Here is a 24,347-nt window from a genome sequence, read left to right on the forward strand (position 1 = left end):
CTGCATTACTTGATTAAAATAGACGCCAGAATCTTCTTAGTTCATCCATGGAAATGTCAAGGAGTAAGCAGAAAAGGAGGTGTTTCTTCACAGAAAAGACATCTCTCTTGAGGTTGCCACTTCAAAGCAGTCAAAGTGACACAGGGAAAACACCTACACTGGTGTCTGTTCTCTGTTTTCTGAGGCAGGGGCAAAGGGGAAGAGCAAGGGCTGCTGGATGCTATTTTGAAACCAGCTTTTCTGGCACCAAGCTACCCTTGAATGTAGGTGAAGCCCATGCTGACAGACCTCATGAAAGGTGCAACTGAGGAAAGGAAGCACGGGTGCCACAACACCCACAATTGCTCAGAAACAAGCACTCGGTGCAGGGGAGCGTGTCTGAAGAGGTCCAGACCCACAGTAGATGTCACAATTCCCTCATCTAGGCAGTCAGGTCCCACCTCTTCTTCGGGCCTTTGGAGACTTAAACCCAGAGAGAACTCTGCAGGGGCAAGGTAGCAATCCACATAGTTTACACAGGCCAACAACTCCCTCACCATTAACCCTTGATATTCCTTAGCCTGTCTTTGAGGATGCCTTGCAGCACCCCAGGTGGGTGTAGAGGTGGCGTCCTCCAGGTCTGTAAAACCTGGTGTGCTGACCCCGTGTACCCCCAGCTATGAAAATGGCAGATGTGGGTCACCATGTCTAGACAGGAGCCTGTTTCAGAAGCAGTGACCCACAGACTCCCTCCTGCCCCTCCCTCACTGGGTCTGGCAGCTTGAGTAGAACCGGTCTTTTTCTCAGACTACGTGACAGAGAGGACAATCAGGTGATAGAAGTACCTACTTCTTCCAGGGCATGGGTCAGAAGGCAGAAATTAGGTAAGAAGCCCTGGGTCTCTCTCCTGCCCCTTGATTCCAATTCCTCTCCTCCCTGAGGAATTCAGGGATGAAAAACAAAGATCAAAACAGTCTGCCTAAGTCTGTGTGTCTTTTTACCGCAAACACCTTCTGTTTTGGCCTAAGCAGTTGCTTTCACAGCTGGAAAGGGAATATTTTTTGCCTCAAATAAAAAGAATAAAATGGCTGGACTCTTTTCAGTAGGCTCTGGGGAGCTTCAGGAAGCCACATGAAACTAAAATGCTCTTTATCACACCTCCAGCACCTCTCCATAGCTCTCTGGTGTCACTGCAAATTAAGTTATGTTGGCTACACTTACAGTTTTTGCTGAACATAACTCATCAAAGGCAAACCCACGGAAAACCTCTGGCTTTGGTAGCAATCAACTGAGACGTCTGGATGACGAAACCTCACGTTCCCTCAGGGCAGGCCCTGGGTGTTCTGCACTAGTGTGACTGCACCAGGCTCCGAATTTTGAAATGACCCTGAAAAGACACTTTCTACTGTCTGCCTCAAAGGCTGAACTAGAAAATCTAAGGGAAAGTAAAAATGTGCTGCAACAGAGGTTCTAGCTTCATAGCAGGAGGCAGCAGGCTCAGACCCCATCTGAAAACTAGACACAGGCAGCAGGAAACAGAAAGCAGGTGCCCATTCACTATAAAACACTCCTCAGCTATCAAACATTTCCCTTGATGTTTTCCCACCAGAGCAGCTGCTCCCTCCAGCAACTTGGGTGACCAGCAGGGTCCCTCCAGCCAGCTTCCCCTCACTGACTCTTCCCATATGTAGCCCAGACCTTTGGCTGTCCTTCCTTCAGAGACACTGTGCAGTGGCCAAAAAATGTTAGTTTGGGGTTTTTCTTTCAGAGCAGGTCTCCTTGCATGGCAGTAACTTGCTCTCATGGCAGAAGCCACCCCAGCCCCATGACCAGCATGGCCGAGGGCATGCACAGGACCCCTTTGCAAGGCCTGACCACTGCATGGAGGAGCTCTGAACAAATGATGTGGCTTATCCCTGAGGGAAGGTGAGGAAGGGAGAAAACTCAGTACAGTTACGTTAATGGTTGATCTCAATGACCCAGAAGTCTTTTCCAACCAGAACAATTCTGTGATTTCGTAGTTTTGTGAAATGTGGCCACTGGCTCTTCTCTTCCCATGTGAGCATGGGGATCAGAACACAGGAGGTTTCCTTCCATGCAGATGTGTGAATAGGGGTGGATAACATGTCTTGCATTAAGTGAAGGATGGGGCACTGAGCACCTGACATTTTTTTTCCTTCTTTTCACTCCCCCACTTTTAAGAGAAGTGGTCAATATACTGGTGCTGACCCTGACCTTATAGCAGTACAACTCTAGACTTCATTAACATGCATTTCTATTTATACTGGAAAAAGAAAACACAAAATCAGTTTTTTCTCCTTAGCAGCACTACAAAGAAGAAAAAACCCTGTGAGTGCGGTAAGACTAAGTTGTCATAGCAGCATAATTACATTTGAGTCTACTTTGTACGAAAGCAGACTGCCAGAACCTCATTTTGGAGGGAGAATCACTGTCAAGAGAAAAAGTGAGCGCCACGCTGCTCTGCCTAAATTGTATTAGACAGCAACCAGCAAACTGGATCTGCATCTCCCTGCAAATGAACCTCCTTGCACGAAACCAGCCAGGCCATTTTCATCTGTTGTGAATTCAGAAAGAGATCACATGAAACACTTCTCCACATAGTTTGAGGGAAATATAGCAAATTGTAACCTACAGGGCACAGCAACCCATTAATTATAGATGTGAACAGTGTTTTCCAGAGGTTACATTTTCACTGAATTAAAATTTAAACAATGATGAATTGGTTAGGTTGCCTTCCTGTTGAATAAGTTATTTCAGTAATCATGCAAATATGGCTTCATCGACCATCAGCATACAATTTCTTGTAGATGCACTGATTGTGTAAAAAACCCCCAAACAGAATATCCAGAAAAAACTGTATCAAACCAAAAAGCACTCTAATTGCTTATTCTCTGATATGCAGACAGGTTAGCTGTCTTCACAGCATACCTGAAAGCAACATTTCTTGGGGATACCAGCTTTGGCAATTCTGTGCTCCCCTTTCCCCCTTGGAAAACTATCCTACAGAAGGACACCTTCCCCTTGCCCCACAGCCATATTCACACCATGTACAGAGTGTTTCATTGCTGTTAGGAGTCCAACTTTCCTTTGCACACCTGAAATGAGCATCTCAAAACCCTTCAGCATCAGCTGCTGCTGGGCAGGAGGCTGCAGGCAGTATGTTCCCTTTTCTTCTGAGAACCTCACATGGTCCTGCATTGGTGAGTAACCCTGGGTCAGCAGGGCAGGACACTGGGTGCTTGCTGCTGTTATTGAAATTTCTTTCACCAAATTTATGCATGTTTAGGTTTTGTATGACTAACTTGTATATTGGTTTCTAGACAGAAGTGGACAGTAAGAAATGCAAAAACTAAACGGTGAAAGCTTCATTGTGTTCCCACATGCTCCAGACAGCACAGGAATCACTAACCAGAAACAGGCAGGCACACAGTTTCTTCAACAATCTGGATCAGCTACAGAACCAGGCAAAAGTATCCAGACAAAGTTTTAGATTGAAGTGGAGTAAAATAGGGGAAATAGTTTCAGCAAGAAAACAAAGAGAATATACCTGCTAGCAGAGCACTTATTACAACTAACCAAAACTTTCATCCATAGTAAAATAAAACTACCCAGTAGTTTTTTTTTTCTTCCCTTCATTTGACACTCATTTCTTTCCTGGACTTTTTTTTTTTTTTTTTTTTTTTGATTGATGGTTTGTGTAGTCTTTAGACTTTTTTGCTTGTGAGGAAAATCTTTATTGTGAGAAAAGGTATAACTGATGTGGTGTCTGAAAACAGCACCTATCATATCCTGAAATAGTATTTCTGAATCATAAACAGCCTCATTCATCTTCAGAAGACATTCATGCTGAAGCTTCACTGTGACCATCTGAGTGTCAACATCGTTAAATATTTTGCAGCCTCTCAAAGCAGACATTCAAGAAAGAAGTTTCCTACCAGTCTTTCTTCCTATATTGATGGCTGTAGCTATATTCCTGAGCAGTCAGTGTTGTCTGTGCCATTTTTTATTTTCATGTATAAGTAAACACCAAATGAAAAGAAAAGACTTCTAGTTATCTCTTGAATTTTAGTAGCCTGGGAAATTACTCCCCCTTAGACAGATTTCCTGTAAGATGCTGACATACTTTCCAGATAAACATTCATGTTATAATGCATCCTATGGGCTCCTACTTTTTTATTCATGGAGTTGTGCAATCATTAATATTACTTCTGAGTTAAACTTTCTCTTCTTCATGGGAATGACCTTCAGAAATGTTAAAAGCCAAGCCTTAGCTCTATCATTTCTGTCTGGGTTTATTTTTACAAAACATGGAGGTGGAGCTTTCTGATTGTTAGGTTGGACATTGTTGCAGTTGCACTGGGGTGGACTAGGGTGATATTAAGAGGCCAAAGCTGGCAGCCAGCACAGCTGCCAGAAGGAGAGACCTATTTTTCAGCTACTTAGGTCCTTTTTCAAAAATGCAGCAAGTCCAAGCTCCCCACAAGGGCTAATGGAAACCTAGAGAGCTCCTTTTGGGCACAAGGGGTGCAAGGAGATCCCATGGCCAGCACCCATGCACTCACTGCCCTGTGCTGCCCCACAAAGCACTACGGGCAGAGGGGGGGGGCTTGGCACTACATCAGACTTTAATGCCAGAGACAGACTCCTCTCTAGCTGGAAAAATTTGCTCCCATCTGTAGCAAAGGCTTTTCTTATTCCTTCTTTATATTCCCAAACCCTTTCTTTGATGGCATTCCCCTCCTCTCCTATGTGTTTCATAGAATCATAGAATCGGCTGGGTTGGAAGGGACGTTTGAGATCAAGTCCAACCCTTGATCCACTACCGCTGCGGTTACCAGACCATGGCACTGAGTGCCACATCCAGTTTCACAGCACAAGAAAGCATACTGAAACCAATTTTCTTGCCAGAGCAAGAAACAGCAGCTCCCCCTCACACCCCAGGGACAGCAGGAAAAGCCACTGGCCGGCTGCAACCGGGAGCCACAGCATCCTTCCTCACAGGAGTCCCAGTACATCCAATTTGCCAAGCCCACAGCTGTGGGTCACAGGTGGTGACATGGAGATAAGGCAGTGTTATTTAGAGATGCTAATTGAGATCACCACCTCTCTGTTCATATCCACAGTTGCTCTGAAGACTTCACATCCAAGAGTGTAACTATTATTGGGTGTCCCAAGGAGATCAGTGTGTCCTCACAGAGCTGCTGTGCAAGAGTCCCCTCTCATCATGGGATGAGCCAGAGCTGTCGCAATGCCCTAATTTCTTGCCTAGCCTAGATCTGCTTCTAGCTCCAAGGACACAGCTCACCCACATGTCTTCAGGTTCACTTTGTCCTTTTCTCTAATGATCTCATTCTTGCCCTTGCACCGTGTTCTGCCAGTAACTGTATTTTCACAGCAGCTCACCACATCTGATTACGAATCAGTTCATCTGGGAATAAAACACATGGCGTTCTCCTGATTATTTTTCAGCTGGATTTTATTTTTCCCAACTTGGTCCTCAAGATGACCACAGAAATGCTTCCAGTAGCATTAGCATGGGACTATCCAGGGTGAGGATCAAGCTAGTGCAGCAGTGTTAATTAATTTAGAGATGGATCAGCTCCTTGAACCAGGTCTCAGGTTGTCCATTTCTGCACCAGTGTCTGCACAGTGGAGGAAGCAGAAATACAAGGTGGGGAAAGAGGCATTGGCCAGCAGCCTGAACTTGCACTGAATCCATCAAACCAACTTTAATTACTAAGGGAAAAGAATAAAAAAGATCTACCAATTGCTTTCATTTACTCTATTTTCCAGAAAAAACACTTTAAAAGGTTTGGTAGGCAAACAGCCTCCAGTGAACAACAGGCTTACAAATATTCTTTTTTCTTTTTCCTGTTGCTTTGTCCAACCTGATGAACATCCCAAGGTTTGTCTACCCTTCTGATTTACATCACCTGATGTAACAGAAGATGTTACACCTATATACAAGGTGGTCTCTGTTACTACTCACACCGATGAAGAGCATGAGCTCAGTTACACCCATGGGCTGAAAGGCAGTTCCTGGCTTAAGAGATTTGGGACATAGACTGGGAGAAAAAGGTATCAGAAAAATTATTTTGGATATCAAACTCCAAAGAACAGCAACAGCAATTAAATTAATAACTGAAAGATGGCCATAGTAATATCCAAATCTGTAATTGCTCATCTTTTGGCTAGTTTAATGATAGAGGTTTGACAGGCAGATCACAGGTGAAGTTGTGCTCCCCAATGCACCTTTAGTTAAATGCAGGACATCAAAGCTAACTGCAGCTTGCTACAGCTACAGCACACTGCCCGTGGCATGGAAGCAACAAAGAGAAAACACAGCAGACTCACAAACACTGATCATTAGCAGGTCTCAAACAGGGAGAAACGAACCAAGGAATGGTAATTTTTTCAGAGCTTACTTAGAGCTCCAGAAAAAAATGATCCTCATTTGTTGAAATCTGAATAGGATCTTGAAATAACTAAAATATGACCAATTTACTAAATGACCTCTGTTAATGTAGCTAATTCTGAGTCTCGTGGGTTTTTCTAAGTCAGACATACTCCAACATCTGCTTGCAATAAAAGCATATGGTAGTGCTTCTACATAAAGCTTCTACATAAAGACTACTCTGTAAAATAAAAGCACACTCCTGTCCATTAAATAGAGCGTAACTTTTCACTTGCTTGATACATACATCAATGGATATTATTGTGCAGGGTTTGAGAACTGAAACAAAACAGACTGAAGATGATCTGCTAATAGCCTGTGCTATTACAGGTGGGGCTCTTGCCTGCTATGGATAAGCACTCAGGTGAGTATCGCTGCACAGAAAATTGTGCCCTGCTCCACAGCAGGCAGACCCACGCAGGGCTGAGGAAGGCTGCAAGTGCCATAAGCTGTTCAGAGCAGGAGTGTAGTTATTACCAGCCAGCTCCAGCCTGCCTGATGATGAGTTAACATCCCATTTTCCCTATGCTGTCAAAGCCTTTGTCACAGTAATAGCCTGTTTCCTCTTTTTGTTAATATCTCTGTCAAGAGAATGAAGCAGCAGAATTGAAAGTGCCATGATGTGTGATAGCACCGTTCTGCTCAGGCTGCCCTGGCAGCCTGCTGTGTTTTGATTAACTGCATGTTCCTCTAAAATTTGTATGAAATTATTTTTCCATAGAAGCATGGGGTGATGAAGAAGGAAGGAGCAGCCTCGGGAGTGGGCAGGGCTACTGAAGCTGCAGCAGCTGGCATCTCCTCTTGCTCCCTTGCCCATCACCTGGGCTCTGGTGAGGAGAAACTGCTCGTCCTTGCAAGACACTCCCAGTTCCAACTCAGCTCACCCAAGAAGAGCTTGTCAATTAATGTAAATTATGCCCTGAGATTTGTGGAAGGTATTTTGGAGTGAAAACCTTGTGTCTCAGAGTTTTACAAGATCCTTAGATACTTGGCAAAGAAACTTAATACATCAGCATACACAGCTGCTGACACCCCCACAACGCAAAAGCCCCACAGTACAGGGGGGGATGTGCTGATTACCTGTCCTGTACATTTCTCCAGATCTTGCTGAGGTCAGTGTGAGGCCACTTGCATGGCATTCCTCTCCTCTACCCCTTCTGCCAGGAAGGGGTTTGCAAGTGGGGGTCTTCAATCTCTTTGCACATCTGCTTGGGATGTACAAATAAAGAAAAAGAGGCCCCTTTGCCTGTTCTTGATCCCTGAAACTGAATGGGACAAAGCTGATGAAGGAGGAATTCTAATTTTATTTTCTATGGCACCTCACTTCTCTGTAAATAGGGATCCAGAATCAGGGATCCCAATTCCAAGATTAGGCATAGTTCACTGGCAAGGTGCAATGAATCTTAAATATCCTGCTGTAGAAAATGCCGTTGTATCACACCCTGTGTTACTTGCTGCAACTCAGAGAAGTGGACAGAATAGTCTGGACTGTGACCTTTTTAATCTGATTTAGCACCTCTGCAAATGACACAGGATGTAAGGCAGCTGGGACAAGGTCATTTCTTTCATCGATCTCTGGTTTTAATGCTTAACTGAAGTTGCAGAGGGCTTGCATGTTACAAAATGATCTGTTTGCTGCTCAGAATTCATTAGTAAAATAGTTCTGGCAAGTGCAACATCCGTATCATTCCTGTTGACTTGCATCTACAGACTTTTTAACACCATTACTCTACAATCAATTGCAAGTTGCTACAGGATTAACTTTCCCATCACTTACAAACTCAAGCTCATAGGCATTTTACAAAACATTTCAAAGTTTTTCTAACTAGTTGGTTTAACTTTTCAGCCTGCACACTTACTACAAATGTTTAAAAATATTTTATGTATTGATGTGCATATCTAAAATACATTTGTGATGACCACTCCCTCTCTCTTCTTTTCCTCAGTTCCATTACTTATTACACATGCTTGATACACTCTCTATGTACCATAGCTGATTTGTAACACATAAAAAGTCTGAGGCATGGACTTGGTTTGGTAACTCAAGGACCTATATAAATAGATTTAAAGAAATGTAGAGGATTAGAGAGACACCAGTGAAACCTAATGTCTGACTATCTCAAGTGTGACACTTCACTCAGGCAACTCCGAGTCCAGTATGGAGAATTCTCCCACACCTTTCCTCACACAGAGGACTCTGAACACTGAGCATGGCTTAGACCTCTGCAACTCACTGTAAAAGGACAAGTGATTTTATCCACGAGCTCCCTTTTTATTGATGAACTCAATTCAAAGGAAAACACTGCTACAAAAAACTTCATATCCTAAAGGAGGCATTACAAGTTGTTGCACTTTATGAGGTTTGACTACTGCTAACTTGCATTAAACTCACTGAGACCTGGTTTTGACTTCCTTTTTTTTCTTTTTCTTTTCTGTTTGTTTTGTTTTGTGTGTGTGTTGTTGTTTTGGGTTTTTACAAACAACAAATATTGTCACGGAATGAAAAAGCAGGATACCATTTATATGACATATTGTACTATAAGGACTTTCACTGGAACATTGAGACATACTGCCAACCATTTCTTAGCCAGGTAATAGCAGGCATTTAGCTGAATCTTTACTGTAATGTTTGAAAACCACTGTTTCTTACTAAAGATCAAGGGGACAAAGACGAAGTGGGAAATGCATTCAACAAAACTGCAGTGTAAAAATAACACGACGCATCTAGAAAAGACATGAACCATGGGCATATCAGAAATGAAATATCAGAAATAAAACATAGGAAACAAGTACTTATAAATATTAAATCCAACAGAGGTGCACTAGAAGAGAAAAAGAAAGAAAGATTTACAATAAATGAACTGTTTTTTCCTTTCAAAACACCGGATGATGGTGCTGGATAGGAGGAAACAAAAAAAAAAAAAAAAAAAAAAAAAAAAAAAGGAAAATATGTGGAAAAACAACGAAGGAAGTTTTGCAAGAGGAAACTGCCTTGGCAGGGAATGTGGATAGGATAATATGTGAATAAGGAGTACAATAGTAAACCACCATAAAGCATCTGTGGCTCATAGTCAAAAGAAGCAAACTATCATGGATGGGCTAGAGCACGCGAGTGAGCATTTCAGGTCACAGCAGGGAACATCACACACTGTATTTTGTTAGGCTGCTGCAGTGTTTTGCAAACATGGTGGGAAGGGGAGGTTTGTAGATACGAAAAGGCAAGGCAGGTTGTTTCATTTGTTTATATTAAAAATAAATAGCTTTTGAAAATATGACTGAGTCAGTAAAGAGTATGAAACACAGTCCTCGATTTGTTATGATTTTGCACGAAAAGCGGAGAGAGGTAAAATCCACGCAACAAACGCACACTACAGCTTTCAAAATCCCACTCAGTCCACAGAAGTGCTGGTATTGTTCTAAGAAGATCAGCTTGCCTCAAAGTCCAGCAAAAATAAGCAGGTTTTCCTAAAAGAAGAGGCTGCCCCTGCCAAAGATCAGGCACAGCACACATTTCAGGAAGAAACACTGAGTAGCGTGACGCCGAAGGAGTTCACTGGTAGGAAACCTCTGGCAGTGCTTGGTGTGTCAGTGACAAAGGGGAATGCTTAGGGACTGCAAAGCCCTCTCAACTGCTCACTCTCTGGTCTTAAACTTTGTGTTGGTTGAAGAGCATAATTCTGAAGTTATTTCTTCTGAGACCACCACAGCTTCACCTAATCTCAAAGAGCTACTCTGTCTGACCTCCAAGTGGCAGGACTGTGATAATCTCAGGATATAAGCAAGGTAAAACTCATAGGAAAATATAATATCCTTTATTAGTTTAACCGGCAGGGCTGAAGAGACCTGCCAAGTGTGGACAGAGCCTACATTCATTAGGAGCAGATATGGTGATTTCTAGCTTTGTGTGCTACAGGAATGCTGAGACTGCAGTTTATATGGGTCACAGGCAAGCACGCCAGCTCAAGCATCACGCCCAACCTAGCTAATTCCTCATGGAGCTTTTGCAGACAAGGTCTGGAAGGCTGGATTGCTGCAATTATTAAGCTGAGCAGGTTAAGGCTAAATTGTGTGCTCTGCATTTTGTGAATGGAGACTGGAGCACTTTAGCCAAAGAAGAGCAGTAACAGCCTGATGCAGTGATGGGGTCCTACCCAACAACCCAGTGGAGCTGCAATCAGGCAATGCCTGGGAGGTCCTGCCTGGCCCACACTCCCACTGCTCCTGCCACACCTATCAGCAGGACTGAACAAAGACTGGCACCGGGGTTCACTTTAGCAGGGCCACTTCTCTGAACTCACTCAGCTACTTCATTTCTATTTGCACATTATTCAAAAGCTCCATAAATGTCTTGGTCTCATTTCATAACACCTAGTTTTTGGTAATGATACCAGACTGGAAGTTCAGGTTGCAGTGATCTCTGTTCCCACAGGATGAAGGTGGTGAAGGCTCTCTAACAGTTACCTCTTAAAATAAAGCCATTAATAAATAAGGAATTACTAAAAGAAGGAAAAGATATATGAACTTTTTATTAATAGAAACCATTGAAAACCTCTGGAGCTACTTTTTTAGCCAATAAATTTGCAGCATTTTTGGTGCATTTGGTTTTCTTCTATGTATTTTTGACTTGGAGATGGTGATAATGTGAATTCTAGATGTTAAGGTCTCTTTATAGTTTCCTTATCTGAAGGCCACAGACCTTCATCCTTTCAGCATCCTCTGGTGCAAATATATGTGTAAAAACTTACATATATTTACAGATACTAGTAAAACATATTTCAAGAACAAACACATGTAATGTGTTTTCCCTGAAGTTTTCCCTCTGCCCTATGAAGTAGTAGCTTTGAGGCACAAATTACCACCAACTGCCTTTTTTCTTTACCTTTAATTAAAAAGCACAGGCCTCAAGGTGTGGCTGCTCAGAACTGTCTCTGGTTCTTTTAGAAACAGGACTTCTGCAGGCACACAAATTATGTAGATGAAATCACATCTCTCCTACATTAACTTGATGACAGACTCAGGCCAGGATTTTCTTCCTAGGACCACATAAAAAGGGTGAAGAATTTACCACAGAGAGCTTTTAAGCAGTGATCCTACATTTGAAAGGAGGAAATGAAAGTGCTCAGTGCTACCAAGCTTCAGCTTTAGAAGACTGAATCCTGTTTAAGCTCCATTACACCAATAAATGACTAAATTGCCCTCAGACTATGCAAAAACCTGAAGATGAGGGTTGCTAAGTCTCACTGACATAACTGCAATGGAGAAGAGACAAGAGGGGCACACTATGTTGAGAGCAGTGCACTCACTTTAATTTTAGTTTAGAAAATCTTAGCTCTGCAGAAGTCAGCCTACAGAGCAGATGTGTTGGTTACAACTTGCATTCTGAATACAAAACTGAGAGTGATCTCTAGAATATGAACTCATGAAAGAATGGGTTTGACTCCATAAAGCCTCCTCCCAGCTCACAGAACTTCCTCTGTAGGTGTCTGGCTATTGATTATTTTTTTCCTGTAATGGAGACAGGATTAGCTGCAGTAATTCAGACACTAGTAGCTTTAAGCTTTTGGAAATCCCGTCCTTTGGTGGGTATCCGATGCATAAATTTTAAAATTTTTGAAAAGGTTAGAAAATATAATTAAGGTCAACATGCCACAAACATATATATATAACCCCAGGACAGCCTATGCTGGCATGACATCTTTTTCTAATTGGTTACCTAGTTTATTATTGTTAGCACTCTAACTCTGCTGTGTTACTTTAACGAAAGTTAACACTGCAAAAATAATTATGAACCTCCCTCCTCCCTTTAGTATCTTTTTTAATACCTGTTTTTTAGACTAAACAATGCAAACTGTTTGCTGGAGCTTAGCCATAAATTACAACTTGCAGGTCCTGCTTAATTTTAAGTCCAAAGAAATATGGAATGCAAAATGTATGCTTTTAGCTCCACATACAACTGAGTTTCAGTTTTAAAGGAGACTATGATCTCAACTATCTCCCCACTCCACCATCTGGTGATATAGATAGGTGCTTGTATACACACCTCATCCTTCAAAGCATGACACATCACCATTTGTGTTGTTTTGCATCAAAAAAACCCAACAACAAAACAAACCACAACAAAAAAGAAGTTTTTCTCCTGGGCTCTTACAACAACAATCCTTTTAAGCCATTTGAAGGGAAAGCCCTGTGATTATCACTGAGGGTCACAGAGGTCACAAATGAGGTCAATTCTTCCCTTGAAAGCTTTTTCAGAGCAACACACTGATGAGTTTGCATCCCAAGCAACCGTGGACCCGGTTTTTCTTGTCTTATCATCCCTTTCTTCCTTTCTTGACATTTTAATGAACAATCAGATGTTTCCTGACTCCCAGTCTGTAGTCTTAGTTGCAGCATTCAGAAGCACACTGTGTGTAGTTTTAAAAGCATGCTTATTTTATTAATTTACACAAGATTTATTGCTCCTTGATCATTTGAATGAATTCCAGTTCCCTTACAACAGAGGTTTGGTACTACACCTATCATCGACTGAGTTTCAGCTAAATAAAATATTCAGTTTGTTTCTTTATAGGGATGGCCATATTTAATAATCTGTAACCCATGCCAGTGTTAACCTCCCAAAGCTTACAAAACCACAAGCCTTTAAAGGTACAATGTGACAACTGGTGAACACACCAGGAGTGTGACCTCCGGTCAGAAGGTTATTCACGACATATCCCTGTCTCTATAATTTTATGTAGTTTAGTTATCAGTTTATTTAATGTAGTTATTAACCAGATCCAACTGAGAAATGGCTTATCTAGTTTCCAGTTACAAGCACATACACATGCTTCTTCCATCCACTGTTTCTCAGCCTGAAATACACTAGAAATTCAATCACATCACATTTTCCTCATCAGTTACATAGGCATGGGAAGCACACCTTAAAACAAAAAACCCCTCAAAATAAGTCTTGTAAAATGGCTGTTAACTGATAATGTCTGGCTCTGAATTAAGTAGAAAAACTTATTATTGTTACTAATACCATGCTTAGAAAAGTCCTAGTGTTTGTGGTCACCCTCCTGTAGCAGACACAGCAGCTTTATGATTAGATGTATTTGCTTTCATTGACCATGGTGTCATCTAGATGTCACACTAAGCAGATGCTGCAAACACTATCTGGAATTATGGTGTCTGGGAAGAGTTAAAACCCTACCCAATACTTCCCTGCCTTGCTGCCCTTACCTGTGACCTTATCTTTGCAATGGGAGTCTGCAGCTGACAGTAAACTAAAGACAGCTATTCTTGCCAGGCCCCCAACTCTTTAAATAGAGCTGTGCTAGAAGAATCCGTACCAAACAGATGAATTTTCAGATTATCAAAATGTTGTTGTCCTGGCACTTGCCCTTATAAAAGCAGAAATTTACCTTCAGGAAGCACTTTTAAAAGCAATGGCAACACTAATCCATGAGGATTATAAAATGAAATTTTAAAAAGGTGCCAAAATTGAAGAGGTCACAGAACAGTTTTATTTATAAAGCCCAGGAAGAAGTAGTACAGAGCCAAGGTGCTGGAAGGCCCAGAAGCAGAAGCTGTGAGAACCCAGGCAGGCAGCCCATGATCTAGTTAAGCTGTGTTTGAGTGCTGGACCATAAGAGGAGAGCAAATATCACTTCAACCTGTCTTTATGACCTATCATTTATGTTTTCTATAGTCCATCTGCACACAGACACAACACTCTGTGTCCTTCTAGCTGGGGTCTGTTACAGAGTCTCAGGACCTAACACTCAGCTTCTGCACTTGCATCTGATGAAGAGACTTTCCCTGCAGGGAAGCCATCAGCACTGATTAATGCAAGAGTACTGTTTGGGGTAAAGTGACTTAGTCAAAACCTTGAGAGACCAACACCCACCTTTTTAGTTTTATACTGTGTAGCAAAACCACAATGCATTATAGAAAAGCATCTGGGCAATATGAAATTGAGGGGATCAATACCTGATTACCAAATCTGTAAGTCTTTGCTCAACACATTCAAAAAGGCTGAAATCTTTCCCAAGGAAGGACCATGGGATAAGCAGAGCAGCACACTGAGTGAAAGTTTACAGACTGCAGGCCTTCTAGCAGGTGAGTGTCACTACTAGGAAGCCTGAGTATTTCTGTGAGGTAACTTCCTTGGGGAATTGCAATGTGGGAGCTTTGAAATTTTGAGGAGAAAACCTACTCGGATGATTTAACTTTAACAGCATTAAAAGACAAAGAATTCCAATGAGAGCCACCTCTTCTTGAGTAGACAATCCTGCCTCCAATTCCTTCCCTACACTTACCCCATGCTTTCACCTTAACTTCCACATCTGTGTCCCCAGGTGTCCACCCTCTCCCACCCTCACAAACCACACTGCTCTTCCCTTTCAGTCCACTCACTACCTTCCCTCATAAAATCCCAAGGCATATGACAGGTGCCCACTGCTCTCTCTTGTCTTCTGGCTGTCTGCTGTCTATTCTAGCAGTGCATGGGCAACCTGGCCAGAACCATTTTCTCCACAGTGATCCTTCTTCATTCACTCTCCTCCAAAAGGAGTAAGAGGAGCCACAGAAATGATATGACAGAAACTGTGGTGCTTTATCACCTGTGAGCATTTTACTTTCCTCTCCCCTCTCAAAGCAGACCAAACGAAAGCAAGATGATTAGGAATAAATCAGAAAATAAGCAAGAACTCTCACTCTGACTACTGCTGGATCCTTTCCAGAAGTAACACAGCAATAGGTTTTCATAGGGTATGAAAGAATAAATCAAGTGTTTCCAAAAATTCTAACTTGTTGAAGTTGAGTTTAGTTATGGTTGTAATCTTATGTGATACGTGAAACAAGAAGCTGGCTCGGGAGGAACCCATTTGCAATTACTGGCAGAGCTGCTGCATGCCAGCTGCTCCACTGAGCCAGGGTCATGCAAAGTGTCAGTCTCTGCTCTTGGGTTTCACTCCTTCCTTCTCCTGGGTGAGTCACTAGCCCAGCATAATACCCTTCTGGGATATGAAGGGCTGGTAAAGCTCAGCACAACTTTGTTGGCTGACAGGGCTGAAAATGAAACGCTTTCTTTTCAGATCCAGCATGTTACACACCTGACTCCAAAGCTGTCTGACAAGCATTTATAATCTTTTCATTGGCAAAAGAAATGCTCTAATAGTGGCTCTGAAGGCTATTAAATGTACAACTGGCATCACCGTGTTTTAAATGCTGTGGGATTAGCTGTTACTGTGATCACTGACAGCAAAATACACAGACAAAAGTATCCCCTTTCACCACTCAAAAGCACATTGTGGAGAACAGATGGAATCAGGGAGGTCGGGAATGGTGGAGAAAAGCCAGCAGTAGACCTAGCAGCCTGAGAGGGCTGCCTCTGAAGGGTTCTCCACTCACAACAGAAGGATGGTTTAGCAGAGACCCTCGCAGTAACTGTGAAGTCCACCTCACTAGTGAGCATGCCCAAGAGAAGCCCTGATACTGCTAAGTAGGCCTGTTCTCCAGTCATGTCATAGAGGTCAGATAGTTTGTGCCATCATCTCCAAAACGAAGGGAAAATCTCACAGGAAAAGTTGCCTGAACTTCTATTACCTCTCACTGACTATAAAGCAAACAGTTTCCATCCCTTTTTGGGGAAATGATTGACCCATCATCCCTCCCTATGCAGGAAGATGCTTTCCTAGCACACTCCTGTCTCCTGCCTCCCTCTAACTAATACAAAAAAGCTGGAAAACAGGTTACAGGGACATCTCTTTCCAAAGGGCTTTTGCAGTTTACTGGAAGAAGCGCTTAACTGTTAGCAGCTCAAAAACCTGGCCATGATGGCAGAGCAGGAGGAATAGCAGGGGTGGCCATTTTGCTCAATATATATTTATGTTTGCCTTTTTTAAGAGGCAAAATAATTACATTTTTCAGATAAATATGCCAAATTAATGCTGCCTCATATCAGAGGGATTTTGACGTTGTACAAGGACTATGTTGCTTTTATCTCTTCTAAACTAAACATGTAATTGTAAGCTTTGTTTATCCGTTCACATCTCATCCTTTGTACCAGCTCACTTGGTACAATTTAAGCCAAAGTCAAACCCTGTGGAATCAAGGTGTCTACTTTAAATGTAAATATTTTATCTTTTCTGCCTTTAAGGGCTTTATTTTCTAAACAAGTCTTTATTGGTCCAAAACCACCTTGAAATACAGCCCTCACAGTGCTGTGAATTCATACTGGGAAAAGTATGCCACTATCCATGTTTAAACACAAGCTTAGAAGTTCACTACTTTTAGATTCTAAAAGAATGGCACAGCAGTGTAATTGGTTCCAGCCACATTAACAGTCACAAAAATCTGTAGGACTTCACTAAGGAAGTAATGGGTTGTGAACAATTTATTTTTTATTCCTCACTCACAGGTGATAGGAATTAACCTGCCTACTTCCAATAAGGTTTAGGTTATTTTAGAGTGCTGAATAATATCCTGTTTGAAGGCAGCATAAGTCAACAAGTCAATGTTTGTGCAGTAGGTCATTTAGAAGTGAAAGGAAATTCTGACCACATACTCAGAGTTCAAGTGCTGGATATTTCATGAATATTGCCTGTAATTCAGGGAATAAACTCAAAGTGCTTTTCTTCCCTCTAGTTCTCTCCTCCCCTAACTTCCCTTTCCTCTATGCCTTTAATGCCTCTTATCACTCTTCTTCTAGCCAGCTCCAAGGCAATCCTACATGAAGTTAAACACTGCCATCCTAAATAAACTTCAGTGCCTTATGGTTACTTGCTCACCAGGGACAAGATGTGGCTGAAGCAGCTGTCCTTGCTCACTGCTTCCAGGTCACAGTAGGGCCTATGCCCTGGAGCTGGTGAAAGCCAGTGTGCCTCCAATATATTTTCTAGCAAGGTTAAGTACATGGAACCAGAGCACACCTATAGAAATCCTTCTCAGAGGTCTAGAATGAAAATGATTTTCCTGATGATTTTTCATACCTGGTAGAGCAGTGCATTATCTTGCTTGGCTCATATTAAGAATCAACACCTTTAACCTTTCCTCCTTTCTAAGAGTTGCTCCATGTCAAATCAGTCACTTGATTAGCAATGAACAGGAGAAGCTTCTGCAGTGCAGTCTGGACAGGAAACTTTTTCTGGAACTAGTGGCATTGATAATCTAAGCTATTTTTCTCCCCATTTGCTGAAGCAGACTCTAGAAGGGTCTCTGCAGGGCTTTTGAGGCACATTTCAATGCACTAAGTTCAGTTTGCATTTGATCAAGTGACCTACAGAAGCTCTGATGTCTATTCAACATGACGTGGTCGCTAGCATTAGGTTTGGTTTTGCTCTTAGAAGTGTGTAACTATTAAGACCATTTCAGGGATGGACTGCTCCTCCCCTTTAGCTAAGAGATAAGAATGAGTAAGGAACACTGTGCACACTACCCTTCTAGGAAACTGATACTGAAAGAGAATTCTTACTGGGTGTAACAGGGAGGAAAGTAGCCAGCCAGCCTTTCTGAGCCTGGCTGGGTGTGGGCAAGAGCAATAATGCCACTGCACCCAGATTGATCTGCTTACAAAGAGATTGTGTGTTCCTAGGCAACCATGAACCTCCCTGGGAGTCCCCAGCCCATGCTGTAAGGAAGCGAGGCCATTCTGCTGAAGGGAATATGCATTTCCCCAGTGACATTAATTATTTGTATTTGCTCCCATTTTCTGGGCACTGAGTTGGTACCTGAACAGAGGCAGAAGGTAGGACAGAAGGCAAGCAGAAGGTAAGTCTTTCCTCACTGCACAGAGTCACGGAGGGGAATGAGAGTGGAGACAGGACTCAACACGAACCACATCTCGACTCGACACGTGGCACAAGGTGCACGTTCCCAGAGAAGGCAGCGGGGAGCCTGGGGAAGCACTGCTCCATGAGGAACAGCCCCTGGAGCCCAGCCAGCCACCAAGCCACTGCCTGTCCACACCTGTCTTTAGGTGACTTAATTCAGGCCACAGATGACAAATGCTGAGAACACCAGGTATGTGAGTTACAAGTAAGGTGTGGCACCGACTGTGTTTGAGCTCACCTTGACCAGGGCAGCAGTGGGAGCCGTGCTGGTTTGAATTGCATACAGCAAAGTGTTACAAGCCAAAATTGTCCCTTTGCCAAGTGTTTTGGCATAAGGTGTGACACGTAAGCACTGGTTGAAACAGCAGATTCAAGACTTCCTGGTCCTTATCTCATTGTGTGGAGGCCACCGTCCCCAAGTCCTGAACTCTCAGAGGACTTAAAGGCTTCTGGGGAGTAGGGACAGTAACTTCAACAATATCAGATTGTCTAAAAAACTGTGCATGAAAATGCCTACTTTTTCCCAAATATTTTAAATGTTTTCAGTGCTCTAAAATGAATGTAGATACATATGTATTTTTATCTACCTATTATATATATTTATATATATATGTGTGTGTATACATACACATTTAGCCAATCCTTATAAACCCTGTTTGTGAGCATAACCGCAAATAAATCAGTTCAAAATGAACCATACTTTTCAAAAGTTATTAAATGTACAGGGAACCATTTTGTATATAAGTACTAGACCTATTAGGGACTATTTGTAGGATGAGACATTATCAAAAGGCTTTTTTATACTTTTTGCACAGATCAGAGCCCGTTAGAGGCAAACAGAGGAAATTAAAAATACCCCGTAGCCATACGCAAATGAAAATCAGAAGGGGACTTTTCAGACATTGCCATTCCAGAAACAAAAGAGGTATTTAGAACATTTCCTCACAGGCAACACAAAACAAAATATTAACAACAGAAAGAAAAACAAAAATAAATGTCACGTAGCAGCCCATCCTTTCAAACTTGGTATTTGAACAACCTCATCATTCCACAGGGGAGGTGGTGATTTCGCAAGCAGGCGAAGTCACTGGCACTGCTGATGGCAGAGGAAAGAAGACTTCATACTGAGGAGGGTGAGACAAAAACACACACACACCCTCCTCTGCCTGCCCCCTTCCCTGGCAGAGTACCAGTGAACAGCAACAGTATTCCAGGTCTTCAGAAATCTCTGGAAGAAATCCAGAGCCATATGTATATGCCTTGGCTTGCTCCCTTTCTCCCTTTTCCCATTGTAAACCTGGGGATGTATTAACCACATGACTGGTTTCTTGAATTTATGCTTTTTTCTTTTTTCTTTTTTTTTTTTTTTTGCCCCCCTTGCTTCTCTGCTTTCAACTGACTGGGATCCAGAGGGAGGGATAAAATGGAACAATAATGACATTCTCATTCATTCTCATCTCATTCTTCTGGACTATGGCTGTGCATCATTCAAAAGCCCCCTTGGCACCAATAAACTAGTCAAAACAATTTATCATCGTATAAATGTTCAGCACTCTAAAAATGCTTTTCCTGAGAACCTCACCGTTGTCCTTCCCAAGCCCTGGAGAACCGCACCCAGAAAATGAGCTCGTTTGTCAGCTATGATGAGTGCTTCAGAGTGAATTTCAAAACAAAGCAAGGATCTGGGATCAACTGCTCCACATCGCCCGAGAACCAGCCCTGCAGGGTCACAACTGATTATGTCAAGGCTTGCATTTCAGCTGGTCACATCGGGTGCTGCAGCTCCTGATGCTCCCAGTGATTACACCAAGTGAAGAGGAGTAATCCATTACCTTTATCGCAACACTTTTGATCATGACAGACAGAAGTGCTCTAAACATAGTGCATGATTTATTTGCAGTGCTTTCTAATTTAGCCACTGAGAAAAGTTAGCTACTGAGGCTGAATATCAAGGATATCTTAATGTGATAGGTCAGCCTAGAGAAAGCTATTTTCATTTCTAGAAGGTAAAGCTTCTGGGGGAAAAAAAAATCAGTGACAATTAAGTCTCTGTTCACTGCTTTGCTGTTTTTCCCAGACATCAAGAGATTTCTAATATACAGTATTAATTAATAAATATTAATAAAGAAAATAATAATAAATAAATAATAAATAACAAAATAATAAATAAACAATAAATAAATAAATAGTAATAAATAATAAGTAGATAATAAAATAATAAATTATTAAATATTAATAAAGATAATTTAATATAGTTATGAGTATCAATATTAATACAATAATATTAATATGAATTAAAATAGAATTACATCTGTTGCTTAGTACCACTGCTTTCCTACCTATCCAGACAGAACAGTTCAGGAGCTGTTCAAATATAATCACCTAATTTGTAACTCATGGTTTCTAAGTTTGTTGTGGACTTTTTTGCCTTCCACAGTTTTTACAGGGAAATGGCACCTTGTGAGAGAGTATGTATATGTTCAGAATATACATGCCATCGATGCAAAGTATTTTGCTTGAAATCTTCCTTCAAAGTCAAATACGTCCAGTCCTAAAATCCCATAGGTATGGCCCCATGATAATGCTTTCTTTAAATCACGTGCAATAGTATTTATAATGTGTATCTGCCACATGCATATATGTGCATCATGCTTACATATGCATACACATATATATATATGCATACATATATATATATATCTAAAAACACACACAGATGTTGCTGCATCTGAAAATTTTAGCCCAAGTCTGAGTTTTTAAAGGACTTCAAACTAAGGCTGTCAAGCAGCATTTGAGGAATGACACATCACATGTTTATAAACCCCTTAAGTGCTTTCATCATTTTGTCTGGTGTCTAAAGATCTCACTTCAGCTTGGCTTTATCAGATTTCAGCAGTTAAAACTTAATACCAGAAAAATGCTTGTAATTGCTGCAAGTCTGTAAACGTGTGTTAACTAAGCACTACATGTGTTATTACATCAATAGTCTATTCTACTGTGAAATGTCTTATAATTCTCCCTCAAGGAATAAACAAAGAAAAAAAAAAAAAAAAAGAGGAAAAAAAAAAAAAGAGAGAAGACGTATTTCTTCCAGTCTAGTGGGAATACAGTGAGTAAAAGGGCAATCAGACTCCCAATAGCAAATTGCAGTTACATCAAAGACTTCTGTCACTGAAAGAAATTATTATTATTTTTCCAGTTTTGTTTTTAAAACTATCTCAATTATTCTGCTACAGTTTTTATTACCTGTTAATATATAATTAAGTGTCTTGGAAAATTTTGTAACTATGAGGTTGAGATTGTCTTTCAGACTATAAAGTAACTGCACCTGACTTTTGGGACTTGAATGAAAACACTTAGCAGAGTAGTGTACATTTCCTTTGGAAATCATTGCTCTAACACATAAAACAATTTCTTTTTTTTCCCACATTTCATAATATAGGGCAAAGGAGGCTGCCAACATTTCAAATTGTCAACAGTTTCATTTGACTTCATGTGAACTTTCATTCTCTATAAAAAGCTAATGTTTAAGAAGGGAACACAAGCAGTCAATGCAAGCCCACAGGCAGGCATTCTATTCCTCAGAAATACAAAAAGCCTAAGATGGGTCATCAGAATTCAACAGGAAAGGTGAATATGAACTCACCAGTTCAGGTCAGTTTTTTCTGTAAGAGGAAGGTAACCTCTGTACACCTAAAATTATGCCTCTTTACTGTACAGCTCCATGGAAAATTTTTTTCTTCATTTTACTTCCCAGAAGTGACATTTATAACCTGTTATTTGATGTTTGATATTGGTCACATAATTTGCCTGCTGTAAAGCTGTTAATGGTAGCAGAATGATCTAATCCTTTAGATCTTCCAAATCTTACTTTTTTATGACATGCCATTAGCACTGAATTTTGCAGAATTATTTCCTTTCACTTGTTTCAAGGATATTCACACTGTTACTGCATTTGACTACAGCTTTCATTTTTTAGGAACCCAGAGCAAGACTCTCTCATTGCTCTGTTTGTCCAGGTGAGGCAGGCAGAACTGCTCTCAATAAACACTGCTAAATCTCTGCTTCTGAAGGAAAGTTCCTTGTTTAGATTCATAACCATCTGTGAAAAAAACACAGGTTTTTCTTCCTCTTGCACTTGAATCTGTACATATACAAACTAAACTGTACATACTATTTTGTTGACTGAAATAAGTCTTTCTAGATTTGTGTGTTCCTCTAGTTTTTCCTAACATAAATAGTGATATGACCACACTTCAGTCTTAAAATTACCAACAAGACTGTACAAGAGCAATCCTGGCACAGATCTTTGTATGCCACTGTTAGGTCACCTACATCTGGAAAAACAGTCAGGACTTAAAAAATTTGATGTGTAGCCAGTATTTAATTAGGGACAAAAATTTACCTGTCTAGCATAACATAAAGTAACTTTTTCTTACATATGTCATCAAAATCTCCCCAAAACCTGAATGACATATGCCAGATTTTTCTTCTCATTCTTTTAAACAAAGTCTTCAAATAACTTCAAAAAACAGCTAAGGGCTTTTAACAGAAATGGTGTTGCTGGTCACATAATGTAATTATGTTTTCTTAAGCATATATTTCTGTGTATATGCTTCCCCTCTGTGTAGGATATTGTGCATTCACCTGCAGCTCCCAAGGTCACTCTTCATTCCATTTTGGAAGTGATGCTCCAGGGTGACACTTTTACAGCAACCAGTAAGAACTCCTATTTTAAGGGATATATTGCATGTGTTTGTCAGAAGCTTTCTAGTTTTGGAGCTGAGACCACTCACAGTTTGAGATTAACACCATCTGGTCCTGGCAGTTCACTAGAATTAGGATTCCCACATTGTTTCATGAGTTCCTCCCTTGAGATGTGTCCCTTTCTTAAGAGCATAGCAAGGACTAATGTTTCCCTTGAGTGAATTCTTCTCCGGATAAGATTTTCAACAACTGACATCTTTAGCCTAGTTTAACTGTTTCAGGCAATTAGCTTATCTTAAGTCATATCATCTGGTTTTAAGCCTCCATTCCTCATTGATCTCTCTGTACCTAGAACTCCATGGAAACAAGTACAATCCTTCTGCCTCAGACACGTGTTAATATTTCATGTGGAGCAGCGGTATCTGTTCTTTTACCATTAGAAATTAATTCTTTGAGAAAAATTTTTCACTTATGATCTTAGGAACTGGAGTGGAATTTTTCATCAGGATTGGATAAAGGACACATCTTGCAACTGGAAAAACACATTGACAGAGTTCATACAGATACATGAAATCTAAAAGAACCAAAAAGGGCCACTGTGACCAGTTGATTTAACTCCACTGCAGCACAAGATCAGTTGCTTTCTGTTACTTGAACTTACTTCTGAATCTGTTTGGACTGGGATAGTGAGGCCCAGGAAACTGCCCCACAGCAATATCCCTTCTAGCCCACAGACTGCTTCCCAGAGTAAAAGAGTGGCTTACAGCTATGTGGGTATTATAGAAGATAAACGTGGCTTATGTACATTCAATAGCACAGCAAAATGAAAACAAAAAGGCTGGAAGAGGCAGAATCTAAAGAGAACCAGCATTGCAAAGAGAAGAACATGGCTGACCAGTGGATGCATATGAAAAAATCCTTTTGGTTAAAGAAGACAGAAACATTGGTAGCAAGGCCATAAGGAAGGGAGCTGGAGGAAGTTAAAGCACAAACAAGGGCATATGTAGTAGGCTAGAACACTTTGGCCAGATGGGTCATCATGCAAGGTAGACAGCAACATGCAATGGTTAACCAACTTCACACAAAATACACTACATCTTCTTCAAAGATGACGACTCCCTCACTAGAAACTTTAGAGAAGGCTTGGCCTTAGGAAAAGGAAATTTGGAATACTCTGGTTTATGTTCTCCCAGGGATTCGAGCATGAACATTCCAGCTCCAGCTGCCCCTACTGGGCTCCCAAGTTTCTGAACACTGCAGCTGTGGGAGCCTGTAAGCAAGACTTGCTGGCTATCAGAGAAGCTGTCCTCCTCCTTTTCTTGAAAATCAAGTCAGGGATCAGACCAATTTTCTTCAAGAAGAAGCAGCCTGCT

At 41.3% G+C, this 24,347-nt stretch overlaps 3 long non-coding RNA genes across 3 annotated transcripts in view; 2 read left to right on the forward strand and 1 right to left on the reverse strand.

The window, feature by feature from the left end:
* Window positions 1–24,347, reverse strand: part of LOC139792879 (uncharacterized) — a 201,297-nt gene that overhangs the window by 54,207 nt on the left and 122,743 nt on the right. The window lies entirely within an intron of this gene.
* LOC139793727 (uncharacterized) lies at window positions 4,897–7,384 on the forward strand. The gene is made up of 3 exons (XR_011724751.1): window positions 4,897–5,319; window positions 6,724–6,818; window positions 7,176–7,384. It is a non-coding gene; the product is annotated as an uncharacterized lncRNA (long non-coding RNA).
* On the forward strand, window positions 18,036–20,362 carry LOC139793728 (uncharacterized). Its single transcript, XR_011724752.1, has 3 exons — window positions 18,036–18,182; window positions 19,322–19,400; window positions 19,678–20,362. It is a non-coding gene; the product is annotated as an uncharacterized lncRNA (long non-coding RNA).

This window comes from Heliangelus exortis, chromosome 2 (genome assembly GCF_036169615.1).
Source record: "Heliangelus exortis chromosome 2, bHelExo1.hap1, whole genome shotgun sequence".
Taxonomy (NCBI): Eukaryota; Metazoa; Chordata; class Aves; order Apodiformes; family Trochilidae; genus Heliangelus; species Heliangelus exortis.